The sequence below is a fragment of the Passer domesticus genome, chromosome Z, assembly GCF_036417665.1.
Source record: "Passer domesticus isolate bPasDom1 chromosome Z, bPasDom1.hap1, whole genome shotgun sequence".
NCBI classification, from domain to species: Eukaryota; Metazoa; Chordata; class Aves; order Passeriformes; family Passeridae; genus Passer; species Passer domesticus.
In genome coordinates, this window is record NC_087512.1 from 21294573 (window position 1) to 21306213 (window position 11641).

The 11641-nt window shown below is 37.5% G+C and overlaps 1 long non-coding RNA gene across 1 annotated transcript; it reads left to right on the plus strand.

Moving 5' to 3' along the window:
- Positions 1 to 4805: 4805 nt before the first annotated feature.
- Positions 4806 to 9215, plus strand: LOC135290733 (uncharacterized). The gene is made up of 3 exons (XR_010353509.1): positions 4806 to 4956; positions 5350 to 5462; positions 8117 to 9215. It is a non-coding gene; the product is annotated as an uncharacterized LOC135290733 (long non-coding RNA).
- Positions 9216 to 11641: the final 2426 nt, after the last annotated feature.

The window sequence follows — 11641 nt, forward strand, 5'->3', positions numbered from 1 at the left end:
GGAAATATAAGAATTGTTAAGAAAAAGATTCCTGCTACCAGGAAACAGTGCATTAGAACAAGCCATGAAGAGAAATCACAGAAAAGAATCATTTCTCTGAGGTGGCTTTGTTGCAATTTACTCTTACAGAAGGATGGACAGGATAAGACTTAAAGTCCCTTCTGGCTCTGCATTTTTATTATTTTTCTGACTTCCTGTTTCAAAATGTGACTTATCTGAGACAAGTTAGAAACCAGAGGTCTGCCAAGCTTGTTTGGTGAAAAACTGTTGAAAAGAGGCATGAAAAAAACAACACATGAACACCAGTAATAGGAAACACTTTCCTCTGAAATACAGGAGGGTTTGGAAACCTGTTCTGCCTGCCTGTTGAGCTCCTTATGCCCTGCTCCCTCAGCTTCTAGACTCACACCTAAAAAGAAGAAGAATCTGCCAATAGAAGTCCCATGACTGCTGTCTCAACAGGAAATGTCACAAAAAGGTAGGTAGGGGACAGTTTGTCATTGCTTAGAGTGACAAAACATTTCTCAGCGTCAGCTTCTGGGAGTGCACAGCTCTGCCACCATCGTGTCCCTGAGCAGCTTCCAAGTCCCTCGGCTGGACACTGTGGAAAAGATCTGGACCTGCCTCTTTTGCTCCGGAGGAGACCACTTTATTTTCTTGGCACTATTTCTTTTGTGTTCTGATGTGTTGAGCTTTGCTAGGGTTTGGGTCAGGGCAGCAGTGTCAGAGGTGTTCAGTCTTGTGCACACAACGGGTGATGAGAGTAAGGACAAGCGTGTTGTGGCAGCATCAGGGGTGAAGTTGAATAAAACACACACACAGTTCGCGAGTAGAGAGAAACTATCAATCCAAACTCCATTTCTTATTTTCTGCTAAGACCAAAAGTCATTGCAGCTTGTGATATACTTGGTTGTAAAGTCAGTAACAGAGTCTGATATGCTTCTCAATATCAACATGGATGGCTTGAACACATTTATTTGTGGAATCTCTGAAGCAAGCAAATGACAAATAAAATGAAAAAAATGGTTTCCTTTCTTTCTATTGAAAATACTTAGCACCGTGCTCTTTGCTGTGATCTTTAGCTCAAATATACCTAGGAACGTCCAAATAATCATTAATTTTTAGATTATATAAGTGAAACATTTCTAAAGTTAAATATCTATTTCTCCTCAATTGTTTTCTCTGAGATCACTTCAACACAATTTTTAAAATAGAAGGAAAGGAGTCACCTTTTGTCCTGTTCACACAGGGTATGATAATTCCAGGTTCTCCTTCAGTAAAATAATTCCAATTGTTTAGGACTCTCTGACCACTCTCAGAATTTTTAAATTTCACTTTAATCTTCAGAAATGTTTTCAAGCAGCACTCTGATCTTGATCTCAAAGTAACAGTAGCCTCAGGAAAGTTAACATGGTGTCTCTAACTGGCTACTTATCTCAGGAGAAAGGTTGGCTGAAAAACAAGAACACCATTTTATGGCACATCATCAGACTGTAAATGGCAGCTTTCTTCTGTACAGAAAGAGCCAACTTACCTGCAATCCTACACTGCTGAATGATTAGCTCTTCTGGCATTACTTCCCTCTCAGTCTAAAAACATCGTCATGTGACGCATCCTTGAGAAATCTCAGCTTTTCAAAAATAACCCCACTCCTTTTGTGATCCAGTGATTTTACTTTTCAGCTTCATTGCTTAATTGATAATACCTATTGGGTTTTTTGCTTGAGAAACTATGATCTCTGCAGTTTTTGGTGAACAACTGTTGAATCTGCTTTATTTACAACAGATGTACCCTCGGGATCATAAACTTGTTTGCTCTGGATAAGGTGAAAAAAAGTTATATTCCATTCATGTTACAATTTAAAACATCTTTTAAGCAACAAAGTAAGCTTTTGTTTTGGGTTTTGGATTTTGTTTTGTTGTTGTTTGTGTTTGTTTGTTTGTTTGTTCATTTCTAAGTGGCTACCAATGGCCTGCTGACTGTTTAACATACTTTAAAATACTTCAGCTTTACCTTGCCCTGTATTCCTTATGATTTTGCCACCTAATATCTCTCTATTTTGTACTGATTTTGACAGGTCCTTTTTTCCAAAATAAAAAAAAAAATCACTGCAGAAGGAATGGGAAGAAAAGGCTATAGGATTCTCTCAGCGTAAATGAACAAGCATGGAGGATTGCAGAGTTGAGGACAAAAGAATTGCCTGTCTGTAGACAGGTTCATGGAAAAATCTGAGTTTCAGTGTCAAACCAACTATTGATAAAGAGGAGATAGGAGTGGAATCTGAAAGATGCAACAAAGTGTTTTTAAATATTATTTATACTGCTGTTGGCTTACAACTTTGAGTGTGGGAGGGAGTGCAGGATTTTTTTCTGAATTTCCTGTAAATATAATTTTTTATTGTTTTGCTTTTTTACTTCTGCTGTGAGTGACAACATAATTATTCCACTTGTGAAATTTTTTCCACTCTGCATTAGTCTACATTACTCTCCAGGAAATGAAAAGCTGGGTTTTATGTCATCTTACTAATTGCTTTTCTTGCAGCAGTCAGGTCCCAGTCTCTCGGCAAGGGCACAAGCACAAATTCAGGCAGTCTCAATGGGTTAAATTAAAGGCTGTGCACACTGAGGTGGGTGGTTTAAGATGTTTGATTACTGTTACATTTATCTAACCAAGGTGTTCTGCAGGAATTCCAGTTTATTACTGTTCTCTTAATGAGGGAATACTTTTCACTGGCTACTTTGTTTTTAAAAGTCATGTAAACCCTCCTTGGATACAGTCATGTAGAATTATACTGGAAAAGGTCTGACATGCCTAGCCCTTCATTACAGCAGCCCCTATACCACAGATGTGGATAAAGCCGAAACCTTTAGCTGGGTTAAGTTTTGGGTTGTGCTGTGCCCCCCTCATGTCCTCTCTGGTGTCCTTTTCCCACTGGGTCTGATGATCTCTGCCATCCTCTCCACCAGCCTGTGGGCAATCATCTCTCCCTTTGCTTGCTTAGCAGCCAAGTCCCTCCTTGGACCTGAGTCTGACCAGGCTTGTACCAAAGGTCACCTATTGTCCTCCTTGATTCCTTCCTGTGAGCCCCCTTCTTGATTGTGCCTCTTCTTCTAGGATTTCAGCAGGTTACTCTGGAGGCAAGGCAGCTGCTTTTGTACAGTACTTTAAATGGTGACTCTTGATCCAGAAGATTTCCTCGGCCACATATCTAAGCTCAAAGTACATAATAATGATTTTTACCCTCCTGAAGTTATTCTTACCTCATTGTTGAGGAATAATTTACATATTTTTAAATTGGTTAGAATTTTATAGGACATTATGAAAAGAAGCAAGGAGCTAGGGCTGAAATAATTTGACAAACTGAGCAAAATATACCTCAGATTTGTGAACCAGGTATCCAGCATGTTTAAATTCCCTGTCACAATGCTATTCTCCCTTTCAGTTCTGACATCATTGAAGTGTGGCAATGAAAGCCACGAGATTTCCCTACAGTTAATATCAATCTCTATTATATATCAATCTCTATAAAATGCAAAACTGTAGAGAAAATTATGGGCTGGGCAAAGTGATTTTTTTTTTGGGTTAACATAATTATCATAACATTCATAACACTGAGAAAACACATTAGCACTTTGGAGTTATTGTTTTTAGTTCTGTATTGTCAGAAATACAGAACACTGAAATTCTACTTCTTTTTCTAGCTACCAGAATCATAAGAACTGTGTTTCTGTGGCCCTATAGTCAGGGAGGTGTGTCTTTGATAGGCATTCAGACACCAAAAATATTCCTTGCACTGTTGTAGTAGCCCACCTATAGTCCATAAATTAGTCTTTGGAGCTGGAGAAAGCCTAAGTGAATGATACTGTCTTAGCACTTGTAATTTTACCTTCTACAAAATCACAGTCTCTTAAGGGATGTTGGATAAAGTTGGAAACACCATCTCTCTATAGTTATTTGTATTAGTATTTGTATTTGCCATTAGTTCTGGGAAAAACAGCCAGTGGTTTTGGCTGGGGACCTGTCCCTTTTTGTGCCTTTATGTGAAGCATCAAACATTGTTGTTACCAGAAGAAATCAGCAATATCATGTTTGCCTCCAGTGACAGCAGATGCTGAAGGACTAATATTCAGTAGGGTTGACAAAAGGCTGTGATTTGGCACTGTACATTCAGATGACTCAGTGGGGGAATAAAAAAATAATTGTTTATTTTTGCTTACTTTCAAAGCATTTCCCTGACAAGGGAAAAGGGTAGCATGCTAAGGAAATGAGAAAGGTTGTTACTGAAGCTGAAACAACTGAGAATCTCAAAGCTGGGCTTTGAAGCTAAAAAAACATGTAGAAAATACCAAAAATGTTATTATTTTCTAGGAAGAAATACATATCATTGTCCAATATAACAGCATGTTGGTATTTCCTCAAAACAAATGAAAAATAACTAAACAAATAAGAAAGAACAATAGCTAAAATGCCTTTTTCAAACTCTGAATTCAGTGTCTTCAGGTAAAAGGCAGGCTGTAGAAATGTTCCAGGAGAACTGTGCTGGGATATGCAGTTTGCAACACAGAACATGTTTGCATATGTCTGCATGTGGATGTGACAGCCTGGTCAGAGAGCAAGAAAATGGGACTAGTTTTCTCATAGTGGACTTGTAAGTTTTTTTAGAGATTTGGAGAGAAATGTTGATAACTTGTTAGTATAAACAACCTGCAGGTAGTGTTTTCCTACTCTGTTTTTCTGTTCTTCTCAAGGACTGTTTGTGAGAGAGATGTTTTTGTTAATTAGCCAACCAAGTAGAATCTGTCAGACCTGTCTATAAAAGAAAAGAGTACTTCGTGTCAAAGCTGCTGCTGTGCAAACCAGCCTTCTAGTGAATTTGGATAATTTCTTGATGAACAGTATCAGCTGCATATTCCATATAATTCCCTTTTTCAAATATCAGATACCAAATGGACTGTGGTAACTTTTCCAACATTGATAGTACCACCATTTTCCACTATAGCCTCCTTTTCCCCATCAGCACCCAAAACCTCATTCAAATAGCAACTCCTTTACCCCTGCTTTGGGGGTACAGTGATTAGTATAATGAACAGCTTTTATGTTGTTTCTGAGAAAGGCTGGAGACTGATAACATGATATAAAACTATATTAAATAATGATTAATTATAATATGTTAAGCAGCTAAAATGTTTAGTTTTTCTGCATTCTTCTTCAATATCCCCTTATTATCTTTTTCTATGAAGGTTATTTGCATGCAATAGAGGGGGGCTGGAGTAGTTCTCTAAGTGTAAATATAATTAGTTTTGCCTCTTCTGGAAGCTGGTGTTCAGAAATGCTATTTTGTTCTTCCAGACAACAGTCTCTGCTGGAAAAAGGGCTCTGCGTCTCATGCCTTGCCCATCAGGGCATTTGAAGGATTTAGAAATCAAAAGACTCAATGAAATGCAACGTAGTACTCCAAAGAAGTAAGTGCTATTGGATCTGAATCTTATACTTTGGTAAGGGGGTGCAAAGTGAGATTACTGATACTGCAACATGAGAGTGCATAGTTTCCTGCTACTCAAAGGGGGGAGTGTAGAGGCCTCTGACTTGTTGATTTTGCTTGCTGAAGAACACTGCTGTTAAAATGCATGCAGTGAACAGCCTGGTCTAAATGCTGTGACAACTTCAGTGAACATTTTTCAAATTCCTATTTCAGCTTTACAACAGCAATTCTTCTGCTTCAGAAAATTACGGTCGTGATAGCTGTAGTGCAAGCATGTTATTGACTAATTCACAGAAAGCAGGGTATTGATGGGCCTGCATGCACTGCACCCTTCTCAGATCTATATGCAATTCCATCACAAATGATAAAAAAATGGGCGTGAAAATGTTTTCAAATTTGAAGCAATTAATTGTCAAAATACCCTTGGGAAATGGGAGAAGTAAGTCAGATAAGTGATTCCAGTAGTGACGCAGGATAGATGGGTCAATGGCACATGAAACTATCTGTATCGTGATAGCCAGCTTGTGCTCAGGTAAGAGAACACCTCTGAAGAAACAGCATTTCAGGGTGAATAAAAACTAATAAAGCCATACAGCACATGTGACAGAAGAGCAAACATACAGAAGTTAGGAATGTCTGCCATTAGAAGCAAAAGTTGTTTCATGTATCTTCACTGCCATCAGTGCCTGTGCTTACTGAAGCCAGGCGCTGCTGCAGCCTTACCTGCCTTTTGCTATGTGCACAAATCCTCACAAAGGACCATACCATCATGATTTTTATATTTTAAAACTTTTGTGTGGGCTCTTGCTGTTAATATCCTTGCCATTGCTGAAGAATTTTTTTTTCCCAACCTGTTACAACTTCAGCTGGGCAATTGGTTCAAACATTTTATGTACATTTATGTATTTTTTTGTGGAAATGCTGGGATACTGCAATTGTTTTCAAATTTGTGTAAAAAACTGGTACGAGGTTTTACATACAGACACAAAAAAAAAAAAAAAGGCGAAAGAGAGGAAAAAATTAACCATTTTGATTATAAAACCTGAAACAGGTAACAAAATATTTAATTTAAAATCAATGAAGCAAAGGTTTGGTCAAGCCCAGAAGGAGTTGTCTTTTATTTGTCATGAAAGTGCCAAGTGTTTTTCTGTCACTCGGACATTATCAAGGGCTGCAAAACTACTGTCAGGAGGGTGATTTGTCTATTCCTGCACGGCTCCAGGTTCTGATTGCTCCAGAGGATGCGTTCTGCTGGGGTGCCCAGCAGGCAGGCATCGAAACCTGGGCCATGTGCATGCTCTGGAGCACCTGCAGTGGTATCTTCCTCCTCTGAAATCCAGTGCACCCTGCCCATGCCCAAGTGCTTCTCTCAAGATTTCCTTTGGGCTTTGCACAACTGCAAACCAACAGGTTTGCTGCAGCTCCTGCTTCCCTCTTCCCAATGCATGGCAGACACTGGAGCCTCCCTGGAATGGAAACTGCTCTTTGGTGTTAGTGGGGCAGGAGTTCACATGTCACTGAGCTGAGTGGGGAAATCTCCGTGGATCTGGTCCTCAGGGTTTCTGAAAGACTTCAGTCAAGACACTGACTCTAATGTGAGCACATCTAGTGATATAGATTTCATGGGAGTTTTGTAATCAAATTTTTACCACATTAAGAATAATGTAACGTTTTAGGCAGATTGCCTAAGAAAAGCCTGTCTCTTTAAAAAAACCCCAAAAAACAAAAAACCAAAACAAAACAAAAACCAAAAAAAAAAAAAAAAAAAAAAGGAGCAAAATCAAACATGCAAGTAACTCCCCTGTGACATATTTTTTGCTTTAGAGCATTAGAGCAGTATTTCCACTCTTGGGGAGTGTAAATTATGCAAGTACACATATATATATATATAAACAAATTTTCTTGATTCAGGCATGCTATGCAGCTACAGCTGTCATTAACACATTCAAAATTCATAATTATCATATGCCAGGAAATTATCAACTGAATATACATAAATGGTGATTTTATATATATATATACATATTTGCTCTCTAAACTCTGGAAAAGAGTTAAGATGCTGATAAGTTGAAGTTGTTAGAAAACAAGACAGTAATTAAGGTTTCCTCTGCACACGTACACTGTTTCTTACAGAGAAGTTATACAACCACCAGAAATGCTATGGCATTTTGCAGACATGATCTCTGTGGCTGGATTCCTAAAGGGCTTGTTTTGGTTAGGGTAGGTTCTTGTTTCTTGTTGGGAAGTTTTGGAGAAGAGGAAGATGTCAAGCCACATCTAAGGCTAAGACAAGCAAGAAAGGCTGCAGCAAACTATGTGAAAAATCAATGCCTTTTTTGCAAAGAAAAAATAAATTTGTATCTGGTGAGGAACAGGCTACTTCTCATATTCAAGTGGGAACAGCTGTCATTGAACTGCCCAAATACATCCTTCAGGGTGACATTTGGCAAGCAGTACAGCTACAACTGTGGTACATTTCTGTACCAGGGACTAAGGGACTCCAAGAGCAATGATGCTCCACTGCAAGTCCCTTTAGTGTAATCTGGCAGATATGGCCTTGTCTCTTTGGTGTGGATGAAAATGTTGGAGACACCTGGGTTTCGATTGCTTATGAGACTCTGTTATAATTCCCAGTAATGTGACAGGATAATCCTTCCTCAGTATGGAGGAATTCAGAAGAGAAATAAGCCCTTTACTGAGAACACATGGTCCATTAAGATCACTTTGAAAGACAGTGATGGAAATAACTGTAAAGCCAATTGCTGCTCCTAAGTGCCTTCTGGAGAGATGACTGAGCACCGAAAATCAGCACCAAATGCTTCATCTTGCAAAAAGACTCAGAGGGAGTTACACAAGTGATTGCTGTGTAACACTGCCAAAAGGATTTTGTCAGTCTTTGACTGATTTACATCAGCAACATCAATTTCAATCTTGCTTTGCATTTTGTCATTTAAGTGTTTGCTTACAAAACTTGATTGATAGCTATAAGGATGTATTGATTTCAAGTTAAACACTGCCTTTATAGTAACCACAGTAATTTCTGGTAACCATAATTTCATACAGAATAATTTTACTCTTTGTAATAACTGCAGTAATTTTTGGTAAGCATAAGGTTATTCATTATATTTAATCATTATAAATTTACTTCAGTACATATTTATGAATACTTTAATATTTCACAATTTAATTATGTTTAAAATTATAAGCTGACTGTTTATTTTTTAGATTATTAGTAGTTTATTTATTAATATATTTATGAATATTTGTCTGCTTACATTTGGGTTTTTGTTGGAGATCCATTAAAATGCATTAAAAATTGTTAAAATTACTGCAAGAACTTCAGGAAAAATATCTGAAATATGATATAGACAGAAAAATGTAAATTTATGAAAAGGAACATAGCATATAAAACAGGCACATTAAATTATAAAAATAAATTAATTAAAACATATTAATGACTGTGGTCACCATGCTTTTTAGGTATGTTTTTTGAGTGATGACTATTTTGTTTTCTACATTTGCAGTCAAAAGTACAATGAGACAGTAGCTTTCTGATATTCTCATTCTCTCATAAGCTAGAAGAAACAAAACAACATTCCCATATTTAAAACTTTTAAAATCACTGCAAGAACTTCAGGAAAAGCATTTTAAGCAGTATGCATATAGATAAAGGCAAAAACTTTGCTTGGAGAGGGTGTGTTCTCATCCTTGCTCAATAGGTACAGGAAGTACAATTTGCAGAACACATGAGCCCCACATCCAGCTTGGTGCAGAATTACTCTCTTTCCACCAAAAGTCCATTTCTGTTTGTGTAAACTTCTTGATCAGTGTGGGATCAATTCCTGTGATGATGTTACTCCTTCCTCATGTAGGTCAGTGCTGTCCCCACCTCTGCCATTGCGCAAAAATCTTGCTTTAGACTGGACTCAAGAGGGTTGTGGGCACAATTCTGAGATTCCTAAGGGAGTGTCAAGTTCTTGTGAGATATTTAGAAGGAAACCTACTGTTCTCTCCGTAGCTTGATCTGGAGGCTCTGTAGGACAGATGACCTATAAAGTAATCTCAGCTCTCCCACTCCTCCTTCCACAAGGAAAGCAGAAACTGTCTTCTCGAGTCCTCAAGGAAGAGGAATACAAAGTGAAGATTTGGCCCCAGCCTGTGTACCAGGAGACAGAGGGATATTAATGCTAGCACAAGAGGTCTCTCTGGATAAGCATATATTCTGTCTCATGCGTAAAAGGATATCACACCCTGAGCATCCAGTGGCTCGACAACACATCTTTAAAACTTTTCTACATCTCTATGCTCTTGTCAGGTCAAGTTGAGCACTTCAAAAATCTATCATTTGAAATTTTCACTTACAATTCAGGAAACTGGTTTAGTTTAGGTTTGAAGAGTAAATATACCACATCTTCTGAATAGTTCTCCTTGGTCTGTGGAATTTTGTTATGATTGACGTGACTACAGGATGATACTTAACTATTCCTGCCTCAGTACTCTGTAGCCCTTCAGCACTTGCCCTTGTACAATTTGTCATTGTGTGGAGAATAGCAAACTGAAAATAAGGCAAAGTGTTTATTACTCCTACATCTTTATTGCCTACAATTTTACTTTCTAGTCAAATATTTATATATACTGTTCCTTGAGTTATTATTTTTATTTTTAAAATTCTGCATCACAGCAACAGCCTTGTAATTTTTTCTAATCTGTGAAATTTATTTCAGTGTGTATCAGAGATTTTGTGTTTTTTCCAGAGCACAATACAATTTAAACTGTGGAGCTGAACATTAATTAGTTTCATAAATCCATTCTAACTGATCTACACACCCTCTCCACCCTGAACAAACTTCAGTATTATATTCATGAATCTTGTCTTTAAACTTGACGTAAATGCTTTAGATCCTACTCTTTTATAGTGAGGAGGGAAAGTTCCTGTACTGCAGAATTTCATATGTAAAGAGAAGACCTATTCAGGGGAATCCACTGAGATTTCCTAGAATGGGATTCTGTGCCTGGATCTTATTTCGGAGAAATTTTGCTCAAAAATATTCACAGTTGTATATGCATAGAAATATACTTTATAGCACATATGCACAGAGACAGAATTATTTCTCCTTCTGTAGTTAAAAAAAATTACTGTACTTTCTATCTGTAGAACAATACACTCTAAGATTTGTGTGTACTTTGGAATGATATGATACATTATGTCCTTTCTACACTGCAATATACAGTCTATTAAGTATCCCTGCACAAATTCAATAACTTGTGCAGTGTTATATTGCTTTAATTGTGTGAGGCTTAACTTGAATTCTTATTGACATGCAGTGAATAAAAATAAAGCTTTATTTAAAAACTAATTACCAGAGTCTCATCTCTCTCTCAAGAAGGACAGGTTTGAGCAAGCTCAGCTACCTCTATTTGTAACATAGAAATGGATTTACTGACATCTTGATATTCATTAATTGATATTTTAATATTGGAGAATGCTGATTCACTTTGTGCCCAGTTTAGTGTTCTTCTTTTTCTGAGGATTGTCTGATGAGATTCTTCTTTTTTTTTTTTTTTTTTTTTTTTTTTAACAAAAATCTGTATCTCTTCAAGAACATAAGCACATCTCTGTTGCTAAGGGTCAGCCTCTGGAGTGTTTGCTACCTCATGCAATCTTGCTAAAATTACAAGTCCTGTAAAGTCATGCTATTTTTCTTTTGAATGCTGACATTTTCCTCTTGTGATATAAATAATTATTATCAGATCAAAGTCACGATATAATTGTTGCTGTATATATTGTTTAAAGCTGATAATTTCAGATTATAGCTAGTGTTGCAATTCTGAAATATTTGTTTGCTCTCACATTGTAAACTAAAGCTAAATTGCCCACTTGTGTGGCAAAAGCTGTGGAAGGCATATCAGAAGAGATAATCAACAGAGTGTTTTTCAGGACCCATATGAGATTTCTGCTATGTCCAGGAAAACAAAAATGTAGATTCATAGAATGGCTTGGGTTGGAAAAGACCTTAAAGACCATCTCCTTCCAACCCTCCTGCCATGGGCAGGGACACCTTTCACCAGACCAGATCACTCAGAGCCTCATCCAACCTAGCCTTGAACACTTCAAGGGAAGGGGCATCCACAGCTTCTCTGGGCAACATTTTCCAGTGC